The sequence below is a fragment of the Lissotriton vulgaris genome, chromosome 6, assembly GCF_964263255.1.
Source record: "Lissotriton vulgaris chromosome 6, aLisVul1.2, whole genome shotgun sequence".
Classification (NCBI taxonomy): Eukaryota; Metazoa; Chordata; class Amphibia; order Caudata; family Salamandridae; genus Lissotriton; species Lissotriton vulgaris.
Window position 1 is genome coordinate 1,838,514,695 of NC_141694.1, and position 12,864 is coordinate 1,838,527,558.

The 12,864-nt window shown below is 52.9% G+C and overlaps 1 protein-coding gene across 1 annotated transcript in view; it reads left to right on the forward strand.

The window, feature by feature from the left end:
• TMEM214 (transmembrane protein 214) overlaps window positions 1-12,864 on the forward strand; it is a 357,109-nt gene that overhangs the window by 202,545 nt on the left and 141,700 nt on the right. The window lies entirely within an intron of this gene.

Here is a 12,864-nt window from a genome sequence, read left to right on the forward strand (position 1 = left end):
AAGACATACCAAACAAGCCTACACCAAATTTGAGACGGCTGATACATGACACTCAGCTATTTGTACACAATATATTTGGTGTTTGCAGTCCACCTGGTATTTATGTAGCTCATACTAAAATTGCGGACGTTAAAATTCCTTTTTTGAACTGCCAAATCTCCACAACTATAATGAATCAAATAAAAACATATTTATGTTTTGTGTGAACTTGATTTCTCATACTGTATCAAAGTTCTTAAAGAATTTCTTTTAAGGACTTACTAACTAAACCAGCACTGAGCATCTCTAGGCTGTTGAGTTACAGCACACCTTTTTTGGTTTCCTTAGTAATCATTTGTTATCTTACTTGTATTTATATGTATGGATGTCCAATTAAATATGGAAAAAGAACAATTCAGAGGATGGATATTCTACCTGGAGTACAATTCATAACCCTACACTAGTCACTGGAAGAGTCCTTCACAAGCATCTTACTCTTATCAAATGATAAAATATTGCCCCTAGGCTCTTTCTCTAAATCAGAAAGCCTTCTCCCTTTTAGATCAAAGTGTATAAACCACCATTTGAATCCATTCACAAATCAAGTTTGTCTCCTTTATTAAAATCCTCATTTCTTAATGTTTCCAATTTCCTGATGGTGGAGAAGAGCTGGCAACTCAAGACTTCATGAATATCAGTGATTTATCAATCAATCAATCAATCAAGGAATTTGTAAAGCGCACTACATACCTGTGAGGGTCTCAAGGTGCTGGGGAGAGGGGTGGGGGGGGGAGGGGGATAGCTGCTACTGATCGAAGAGCCAGGTCTTAAGAAGTCTTCTGAAGGTCAGCAGGTCTTGGGTCTGTCGTAGGTTGGTGGGGAGGGTGTTCCAGTTCTTGACGGCGGGGTGGGAGAAGGATCTGCCGGCGGCGGTCGTTTTCCGGATGCGTGGGACCGTGGCGAGGACGAGGCTGGCTGAGCGGAGGCTGCGGGTGGGGTTGTAGAAGCGGAGTCGTCCGTTGAGGTATGTGTAGGGCTTTGTGTGCCTGGAGGAGAAGTTTGAAGGTTATCCTCTTGTTTATGGGGAGCCAGTGTAGGTCTCTCAGGTGGGGGGTGATGTGGTAGCGTCGGGGGATGTCGAGGACCAGTTGTACCGAGGCGTTCTGGATGCGTTGCAGCCGTCTCAGGAGCTTGGTTGTTGTTCCTGCGTAGAGAGCGTTTCCGTAGTCCAGCCTGCTGGTGACGAGGCCCTGGGTGATGGTTTTTCTTGTTTAGGAGGGGATCCACTTGAAGATCCTGCGGAGCATTCGGAGGTTGTTGAAGCAGGATGTATAGACTGCATTGACCTGCTTGGTGATGGAGAGGGTAGAGTCTAGGATGACCCCCAGGTTGCGTGCGTGCGTGGTTGGTGGGGGCTGGGGCTGTTCCCAGCGAGGTAGGCCACCAGGAGTCGTCCCAGGCTGAGGGGTGGAGCCGAGGATGAGGACCTCCGTCTTGTCAGAATTCAGCTTCAGCCTGCTGTCCATCCATTCGGCGACAGCCTTATAACAAGAAGGAGCTATTACTAATCCTTCCAGATGTAATAACCTAGTTCTCACTGACTCCTCCAATATGGATTATTTCATCCTATATACTATTTCCCGAATGCGCTCCAAAGTGAACTTTTTTTCCAGCTGTTTGACACTGAACAGATGCAATGATAGTCATTGTTCTGGAATACTGTGTAGGTGCCCCTGAGGGAGAAGAATGAAATTTCCTTTATCTTTTGTCTATCTGATAGAGAATGCTAGCAGCAGATTCCTTAGCATATAATAACCCCAGGTGTCAGACTGGGTCTGAAAGATTTTCAAGCAGTACTGCTGCATGCCAGTAGGGGGAACTGTTAAGTTTCGCGTCATCCGCGGAGGAAGTGACGTGCCGTCTCAACCACCAGCTCCTCGAGCATCTTGAGCAACCTCCTCCTCAGACTGTGGTACATTCGGAAGCTCACTCTCCAGCAAGCCCACTAATAACACAAGGGAGATCGAAGTCTCCTCAACCGAGATCCAGATCTCTTCGCAGATCAAGAGCAATTTCAAGATGCCATTCACACAAATCCAGACAAGCCTCTTCATAAAGGTATTCTTCTAGGCACAAACACAGGTCCAGATCTAGAACGCATTCTTATTCCACGTTGACGTCCTCTGATGCAAAGAGGTTTTCCCCCTCCTGGGACTGACACTACTTCAACAAAGATCTCACCTATTGACATCATTAATACTTTTCAAGAACTTTGTATAAGAGTAGCTACAAAGCTGAACGTTACCAGCTCCATCAGCAACATAGTCTGTAATTTCTTTTTTAAACTCTTCACCAACGTTCCTCATTGAGACCACCCCTACCAGGAGTTGCAGGGTTACTGGAATCAGCCATGGAACTTTTCTTTACACCTGTTTCAGAAAATGGAGTACCATCTAAACTAAAAAAAAAAGTATAGACATCCTGAATAGGACCCATTATTCCTACGTTCAAACCCTTCTGTAATGGCTGCAAAGAAATTTCACTCTGCCAAGCCATCGCCCACAGTTCCACTAGACAAGGAGAGTAGGAATCTTGATTCTCTGAGGCATACAGTATGTGGTACAGCAGCTACACACATGAACTCTGTAAGTGCAACGGCCCTTCTTAGATACGACTGACCTTTATGTGAATCCCACCAGCAATTTGTGGATGATCTGCATAGAGGATTTCACTAAAATCATGAATGTATGGTAGTCTCTAACCAAGTGATCAGCGCTGCCGCAGATTCATTTTTGTTAGCAGTACATGGTTATTACCATGGATTAGCTCTGAGAAGTCATTCTTTGCTTCGATTGACAGTTCTCAAAGAAAAGCCTCAACAGAGGATTATCAATCTACCCTTCTCTGGTGCGAATTTATTTGAAAGTTATTCAGACAACGATCTGACTCTGATGAAAACGGCAATGGAGATCCTAGAACCCTTTGGCTGGAGAAATGTTAGGCACAAAAGCAACATTCTTACAGCCCTTATGAACATTGCTAATCTGCTCAGAGGGTTCAACCCCCTCAGTTTTCCCCAGGCTAGCAACAGCAAAGCCCTTTCCAACAGCAGCAGAGATGACAAGTACAAGGAAGAGGTTGTTACCAAAGTGCTTAGGCAGCAAAAACTCCTTCAGGTCCAAAATAATGACTCTGCTTCACCTTCTTCTATTACCCACTCTGGTAGGAGTGAAGTTCCATCACAAAAGAAGCATGGGTATTGAATATTGTACAAAATGTTTACAATCTCCTATTCATCACTCCTCCACCAGCTACTCCACCAAAAGCAGCATCTTCACATCGGGAGATAATACTAACAGAAGTAATCTTTTTCAAAAACAAGCATTGGAGCCTGTACCTTTTCCCCAAAAAGAGAGGGGAGTTTATTCCTGTTACTTTATAATGAAGAAAAAATGTCCAAACAACAAATTCCGGCCCATCTTAGATCTGAAAGTCTCAAACAAAATGGATACGGATAGATTTGGTGTAATGCTAGCATTACACCAAATCTATCCTCAAATGCAACAAGAATATTGGCTGTGGTCCATAATGCTTGAGGACAGGTACTTTCATATTCAAATAGTCAAAAGCACCGCAAATTCTTGAGACTTGTGGTCGGAACCCACCACTTCCAGTACAGAGTACTTTCTTTCTGCCTCAAATCAGCTCAAAGAACGTTTTTGAACTGCACAGTTGTGGTTGTTGCACATCTTGGGGAAACTCAAAATCTTCGTCTTTCTGTATCTTAATGACTGGCTCATCAAGGCCTCGCCACACTAACAAGCTTGTCAAAATGATCAAATAACTAGCACTATTCTCAATCGCTTAGATCTACCTAGCAATCGTAAAACATCAACCTCCTTACCAGTGCAGTCTCTTCATTACCTTGGAGAAACTATCAATGCCATAAAAGCAGAAGTGCATCCCTTAAAGGAGAAAATGTAATCCATATGTCTGAAATGTCAATTTCTAATGAAAACTTCGAATCCAGCAGTGAGACAAGTATCATCTCTACTGGGCTCGATGGCATCCTGCATCGATCAAACACTTCCCATTAGACCACTGCGAAAGATCAGTGAAGTCAATATTCAGGCACTTGGAAAGACCAGATCACTGTTTCCCTCAGAGCGAAGCAATCTCACAAATGGTGGTTTCAATTAAAAAAGCTCTACAAGTCGGAATGACCACACCAGGCTTCCGTGCAAACCAGACCTTCTCATGAAGTTAGGTGCCCAGATTGTTCATCCCAACCTTCCATCTTTGAGTTTTGCAGCATGGCTCCTGAACTCCTACAATATGAAACCTTGAGCCTTCCACAATACTCTTGAAACTCTGAAGGACAAAGCATCCATCCACAAGAGCCTCTTACTCATTCAAATGGAAGAGATTTTGTATCTGGTGTTTTGACAAGAACGTTGATCCAACCACATGCCAAGAAGGTTTACTACCATACCTGCTTTATTTGGCCAAATCTGGTTTACAAATTTCTTCTATTAAAGTCCATTTAGCAGCCATTACTGATTACAGAAAAAGACGCTAATGTTTTGATTCAGATGCTAAAACAGATACTCAAATAGGACAAGCTTCCTCAAGGAATCTCTTTGCTTAGTCCTCTTCCACCACCTTTTTAGGGATGGGCTTGCTACTCTATTCAGTGCTTATGATTATCAGTTGAGGGGGCGTGGCTACGCGCGCAGCGAGACTGGCTGCACCCTAGCGGAGCTCCAGCGTGATCCCATACTCAGGGGTCAATTTATCCGTGAAATTCACCGCCTGGCCGGCCAGGATTTGCAGCGAGTGACCGTAGGGTGCCCACGCAGCGTTGGACCGAAAATCGGAGTTCAACGAGCCCCGAGACCGCATCGGCACCAGCGAGGCCGACGCAGCCGAGGAGGCGCTCACGGCGCCGGCGAGACCCAACAGGGAAGCCCGGTGCTGTAACCGGAAGTAAGGGCCGCGCGGACGGGACCCTTGGGAGACGCGCCCACACGGCAGCAACGCCAGGGCACACAGTCGGTCACTGACCCCCGACAGGCCACAGAAGACAGAGGCGTCCCGACGGCGCAGTGCAGCGCCGCAGGGGGACTGTGACCGCCACCTGGACTGTCGCGATTGACCGAGAAGCGGAGAGGTGCCCATCCCCCATCGCCCAATGTCACAGGTGCGGACCGGTGCTGGAGAAAGCGGACCCGGGTGACGCTCGGACACCCGGGGGGCTGCACCCTCCGGACTCCGGCAGGGCAGCAACCAGAAGCCCCGAACACCCCCCCAGGTCAGAGGCCAGCCCTGCACGGTGAGTGCCAAGGCGCGAGGCGCAGAGAACGCAGCGCCCGCCTGAGCGCAGATCCGCCACTCACGGCAGCGCGGAGCACGCGGACCTGATCCTGTGCGGCGCCACAAACCGGGCCCAGAGAACAGGCAGCAGCGGAACGTCCAGGGGGGGCACCGCAGGCAATCACTACAGCACGCACCACGAGGCACTGGTGGAGCAGAGCCGGCGGGAGCCGCGGACCACCTGGGAGACCTGGAACCCGACTGCCCACCCCATCCGCCATTGCTAACGGCAACACTGTTGGGTGTGGCGGACGCCGCAGGAAGACGCTACCTACTGCACACCACACGCGCCACAGCTGAACGCCACAGGATTTCGGCGCCCTCTAGGCCGCAACATAGCGAGACGCCCGACATAACGGGGAGTCGACGAGGAGCTTAAATTACGCCTCGCCACAGAAGCGACACGGAGCCACACATTGCCTGGGCCGGGGTCCGACCCGTCCAGCCTCACGGGAGACTCCAAGGTGGTCATACCTTCACTCCCCGACCTAGAAACATTGCCGGAACCCCAGCCAGTGGCTCGGACAAGTACCGCGACCACAAACCGACACCTCGCCGGGGTCCCCCGAAGGCCAGCGCCCGCCCATGTCCGGGGGTGCCGGAAAACGCACAGGAACGGGGACCACGTCCCAAAAGGGAAAAATGGATAAGGCGCAGAAGCAAACGGACGCGGATCCGGTGGCGACTAAACTGGACTCGGTGCTGGCAGCCATGGAACGCCTGGAAAGTTCCATCCAGTCTACCCGGACGTCCCTGGAGGCGAAAATAGACGGAGTCGCCATTGACCTAACGCACCTGAAGGAAGACCACAAGAAACTGGCTGAGCGCACCAAAACCCTGGAATCCACGGTGACGGGCATGGAACCTCGGGTTGCCCAGTCAGACAAGCAGATTAAAGATCTCCTCAACAGGGTGGAGTTCCTGGAGGACAGGGCAGAGGATGCAGAAGGGCGGGCGAGACGCAACAACGTCCGCATAGTGGGTTTGCCCGAAAAATGGGAAGGCAAGGATCCGACCACCCACGTAGAAGAATGGCTACGCACCCTGCTGCCGGAAGGTACCCTCTCACTGCACTTCGTGGTGGAACGGGCGCACAGAGTCCCGTCAAGGCCACTGCACACCGGCTCCAACCCGCGCCCATTCCTGCTCCGCATCCTGAATTACAGGGACCGGGATGCTGTCCTGAGAGAGACTCGGAAACTGGGCACCATACAGGTCGAGAACGCGAATATAATGTTCTTCCCAGACTACACGATCCAGGTGCAACGCCAACGACAATCATTCCTAATGGTGAAGCGGAGGCTACGACAGCTGGGACTTGCGTACTCCCTCCTCTTCCCAGCAAAACTCAGGGTGGTAGCGAACGAGAAAACGCACTTCTTTGACTCCTCGGAGGAGGTGGAAGCCTGGCTGGACAATGGGACGGATAAAAACACCGGGAGGTCGGGACGCCCGGACAGGCCAAGGAAACGCAGGAGGTCTAACAGGAGACGTGGAGCTAGGTCACCCTCTCCAGCGGCCAGCAGCACCCAACACAGCGCGAGCCCACCAGAGGAGGAGGTGCGCAGGGAACAACAGGAAGCTCTGCGAATGGTCTCGGAGCTCAGCGGCTCCCCTTCACAACGCTCCCCGCCTGCCCACAGCCCCAGAGTATCGCCAAGCGACGACGAAGCGATCTATGGACTCCCGGACTCGCAGCTCTCGAATGGGCTGCCCGACATCACCCCACAGACATCGGACCTGTTTGGCTAATGGAGGAGTGCCATGCCATGGGGCCACCAGTGATAGAGGTAAAGACGCAGCGAGGCCTGGTGGAGACAGACACGGGACACGCAGTAAGTTGAGACTATGTCATGTTTTGCAGTAACTTGTTACGAAGCAGCTGCCCGGTGGCACCCTTGCCACGTGGGCTGCTACATTGCGGGGTCCCTATAGGTGGGCGATGGTTAACGGCTCCAGGCTCAGCTGGGGCAGACACCCCATGACTTTCTGGACATGTTACTAACCAGCCAGTGGGCCGCCAGATGGCCGATCGGGCCTACACTACACACCCCCCTGGGAGGGTACTCACGCCTTCACGCTCGACGTACTCTCACTGGGCAATTGGACTGCGCGATGGGCAGCAACCCCCCAGCATGGACTGTTCGTACTTTTTGCAAAAAGTTTGGACGGCTGCACGTTTGGCAACCGACCCGATGGTATTCCCCCCAGTTAATGTTTACCCCCCCTTTCCCTACTGTGCAACGCTGCATACATGACTTATGGGGGTGCTCACTGGCTTCTCCTGGGTGCTGCTCGAAAAAAGCTGAGGATGCTCTGACGCTGGGTGGTGGAGGGCTCCTTGGGGAGGCGCTTGGTGTGGGGGGGAGAGTGGGTGTGACTGCCTTGTTATATGCTGATGGCTGAAGTAGTACTATGTACCTGGAATGTACGCGGAATACACACACCTGCACGCAGATACATGATTTACTCCTACTTAAAGAGACACAAGGTACAGATAGCGCTCCTCCAGGAGACACACCTAACAGCCCCTGAGGTACACACCCTGCGCAGGCGTTGGCGCGGACAGATTTATGCAACTGGGTTCTCCTCTTACGCTAGGGGGGCACTGATATGGATCAGACCGGGGCTCCCGTTTGAGGTAGAGGACTCCCACATAGACAAGGAGGGGAGGTTTGTGGCGGTGAAGGGGCGCCTAGACGGGCGACCACTGGTGGTGGCGTCGCTCTATGCCCCTAACACGGACCAACAGGGCTTCCTCGAGACGGTCTCCGCGACACTGGCACATTGGCATGGGGTCCCCTGGGTGCTGGGAGGGGATTATAATAGTGTACTGGACACCACACTGGACCGCTCATTCCCACCACTACCCAATGCGCCAGTAGTGGGCGCCATGAAAGCTCTTATAGCCTGGGCCTCACACTGGAACTTGCATGATGTGTGGCGCCATCGGAACCCCACGGCCAGGATATACTCGTACTATTCGGGAGCCCACACTCTACACACCCGATTGGACAGATTCATGCTCACGGATGACCTACTCCCGCTAGTGACGGACGCGCACTACATGGGTAGGACACATTCGGACCACAACCCACATATGTTAACCATCACTAGGGAGAGTGCCCGCCCCCCTGTCCCCACTTGGAAGCTGCAACCAGACCTCCTGCTAGACGCGCCCTTCCGAGACTCACTGTTTGCACATATAGTACATTACTTTGAGGACAACGCAGGCTCGGCCACCTCTCTGCAAATGGAATGGGAGGCGTTTAAGGTGGTCATTAGGGGGCAGTGCTTAGGTACACAGGGGAACCTCAAGCTTCAGGTGGAGAGGGACCTACAGAGGATGGAGGAGGAACTGAGTCGACATGAGCGGGACTCGACGGGAGGAAATATCACTGGCCTTCGACAAGCGCAGGCGACCCACGAACGGCTATTGGAGAGGCTCCGATGCCTGAATTTTGCGGCTCATGCGGCGCGCACACATGATAGGGGGGATAAGCCCGGAAAGTTGCTGTCGTGGCTCATCGCCAGTGAAGACCGGACGAAACCAGTCACAAAGGTGCTAGATGCGACTGGGACGCCCCTACACACACAGTCAGAGATTCATAGAGCATTCACTACTCACTACGGAGCGCTGTATCGCTCTTGCCTGCCCACGCCCGCCCCGGACACGGAGGAATATCTCCGTCGGTTGACGTTGCCGACACTCACCGACGCCCAACGAGCTATCCTCGCGGCACCCATCGCCCCTGAGGAGCTCCGGGAGACCATAGCAGCGCTCTCGAACGGCAAGTCCCCTGGCCCCGACGGACTCCCAGCGGAGTTTTATAAAGCCTACCAGGACCTCCTGATCCCTGAACTCGTTAAATTATATGAGGCGGCTCTAGAAGATTCCTCCCTGCCCCCTTCACTGAACGAAGCCACACTGATCTCCCTACTGAAACCGGGTAGGGAGGGGACGCTTATGGGCTCATACAGGCCACTCGCCCTCCTAAACACAGACTATAAAATACTAGCCTCCACCCTGGCGAGGAGACTGGCCCAATATACGCCCCTCCTGGTCCACCCTGACCAGAACGGGTTCGTACCCACACGCAGCACATCGCTCAATATCCGCCGGTTATTCAGGGTGCAAGAGTACGCGAGAGACCCCTGGCCACGATCGGGTTGCATAGTATTAGACCTGGAAAAGGCATTTGATTCAGTGGAGTGGCCGTACCTTAGAACGGTTATGCAAAAATTTGGTCTGGGAACGACTATCTGGAAATGGTGGGACTCCTATACCAGACGCCCACCGTCCGGGTCCGAATAGGGAGCCTGATTTCGGATGCTATACAGGTGAGGCGGGGCACGCGACAAGGTTGCCCGTTATCGCCCCTACTCTTCTCATTGGCCATGGAACCGCTGGCGGAGATTCTGAGGATGCAGGGCGCCCAGTGGGGCATCCCATTGACAGACGGGGAGCACGCGGTTTCCTTGTATGCCGATGATTTACTCCTCTACGTCCGGGACCTGACGCGGATACCCCCGGAACTCAACAGTGCCCTCGGCGAATTCGCGGCGCACTCGGGTCTAAGGGTCAACTGGGGTAAGTCAGGGGTTTTCCCCTTTCACCCAGATATGCAAGAATGCGTAGTACGGCTAGGGGACACGACACTGACGTGGTATGCCGGCACCTTTAAGTACCTGGGCATACACATTTACAGGAACGCGGCGGATATACTGGATGGCAACCTGGTTCGAGCCATAAACTCCTTGTGGGCACAAATCCGATTCTGGGGCACGCTCCCGCTTAATGTCCCGGCCAGGATTACCCTGTCCAAAATGATAGTCTTGCCCAGACTTCTGTACTACTATTCGAACCTGCCGGTATATGTCCCAGCCCGGGTCTTCAAAGACCTGGAGACCTTAACGCGAACCCTCATATGGAATGCGGGGAGACCGAGGGTGGCCCTGAAAAAATTATATGCCCCGACGGCCTCGGGGGGACTAGCGGTCCCGAACCACGAGCATTACTACCTCGCCGCACAGCTTCAATGGGTGGTAGCGTGGCTCGCGGGCAGAAACTTAAGCGATACGGCCTCAACAACCCCAGCACTGACCCATGCGGAGGCTCTCGCACTGTTCCACCCCCTCAGAGGCGCGACACGAGAGACGCAACTACATGTAGCGGTGGCACTGAGGTGCTACAAGCGTGCACTGACATTAACCAGGGAAACTACACCCTACGCCCCAGCATTACCATTGGAGGGACTACCCAGACCGGGAGGAGTGGTGACGGCAGCGCGCCTGCAAGACTGGGCACAGGTGGGACTTGAAACGATGGCGGACCTCTATGACGATGGGGCCCTGGTGCAGTTCGAGGGGCTAGTGGAGAATCCTGGACTACCAGCGGGTCAATTCCTGACGCATGCATCAATGATACGGGTCCTAACGGAACACTGGGGAGATATGTCAGCGGAACCTGAGACACACCTCTTAATACAGTACCTGCACGTAATGGGGGCGGGCACGCACGTCGTACACTGGCTAACGCAGGCGCTGAGATCCCACACTACATGCTCCCTGCGGTCACTCAGGGACAGGTGGACCACGGACAGGGGGGAGGACTGGTCGGATAAGGAATGGGAAAGGATTTTAGAGGGGCCACAACACATTCCCCGCAATTCGAGATTCAGAATCATACAGTTCTACATAACACACAGGGCATATCTGTCCCCGGACAAGATTAATCGTTATTTTGGCCTGGACACGTCCAAATGCCCACGCTGCGCGCTACTGAACGCGGATCTCCTACACATGCTATGGGCATGTCCCAAACTACAGACGTATTGGCACGATGTCACCACGCTGTTGGCGAAAGGGACGGGGCTAAGTGCTCGACACGACTGGGACACCTGTGTATTGGGCCTCCTCGCCAGGACGAAACACAACAAACCACACATGAGGTTCTGGGATTTAGGGCTGATAACCGCCAAAAGACTCATAACCCGTCACTGGAAAGCAGCAACACCACCGCTGACAAAACATTGGAGTGCCTCCCTCACCTACTGGGCGACCGCAGAGGGCACGGTACTACACAGGGAGGAGACAGCGGGACGGAGGGCCATACCGATAGCCCAGATGTGGGAGGGTTTCCTTCGAGCTTTCGCCAGGGCCTGCCATGACAAGGGGGTGATGTAGAGGGAGAGTAGTGAGGAAGGGGAGTAACGAAGGCCGCGCGCAGATGAACGAGAAACGCCGCGCCCGTGATCCACCGCCCTCCCCCCTTCCGCCCCCCCCCCCACGCCCGCCCTCTCCCACCCCCCCTGGTTCCCCCCCCCCCCTCCCCCCCGCTTCCCCACCCGCTCCGCCCCTTGCGCCCCCCCCACCCCCCCTCGCCTGTCAGTGGGGGCCACACACACACAGGCGACTCCGCTAACGCTCTCCCACCCCGGGATTCAGAGTTATCACGCACCACTTGTAACACCCTCCTGCGAGCACCACGGGGCAGCACCCTATGAGGCCACTCCGCCCGAAACCAACGAGACAAGACCCACACTGCAGCACCCCCCCCCCCCCTAAGCTTAGGTTCGTTGCACCCACACTCTCTTTCCTGTTCTTCCCCAGATCGGAATAGCGACACACACGGCAGAGGTCGCCCCCCAGTTGACCGCACCAGACCTGCCTTTCCTACTCGCACCCTCACTACTAGCATACAAGGACTACACGTAGGAGTGCAGCACATAAGCAAACCACTGCCGAGACCTTCCACCCCATGGTGCCGACATCCTGACCAATCTAGTTGTCCACAGCACTCGTACATGCCGCCCGGAGTCGGGCCTGGATGGCGGTTCAAACTGTAGGGAGTCACCACACTTCACTACTGACCAAAAGGCTGCGTACACCGGGGGGAAGGCTGGACACCAAGCTACCCATCTGGGCGGGCAAGATTGGGTGTCCTGGTGGGAACGGCACTGCGAGGCACACCGAGACAAGACAATGGAATGAATGGTCTGACGCATGCAGTGCCCACCCATAAGGCGATAAGTGGTGATTTTATATGTATATGTACAGTTATCGGACCTCCAACCATCGACTGTATTTGCTTTGATACTGTACGAACCACTCCGATTGTTGTTTCCCCTTTGAATTATGCACATAATGAACTGTCCTTGTATACCAAGAGTTTCAATAAAACAGATTTAAATTAAAAAAAATGATTATCAGTTGAGATCCCATGAGAGAGAAGTAAGGGTTCTTACCTGTAATCCTAGTTTCTCTATAGCAAATCTCAGTTGAAATCCAAGCAACCCTCCCTCCCCGTGGAAGGGACACAAATAATTAACAATATGCTTTATAATCCGTAACTCGAACGATGAGCTAAAAGAACTGCAGTAATTGCCATCTGATGTGTATGATGAAATACTGGTGGGCTCTGAGCCCTTAAATGTGCAGTGTCAGTTTTCATACATGCATAGGTGAAGCCTATGTGCCTAAATTATCCTATGCCTTCTCCCAATGTCCTTA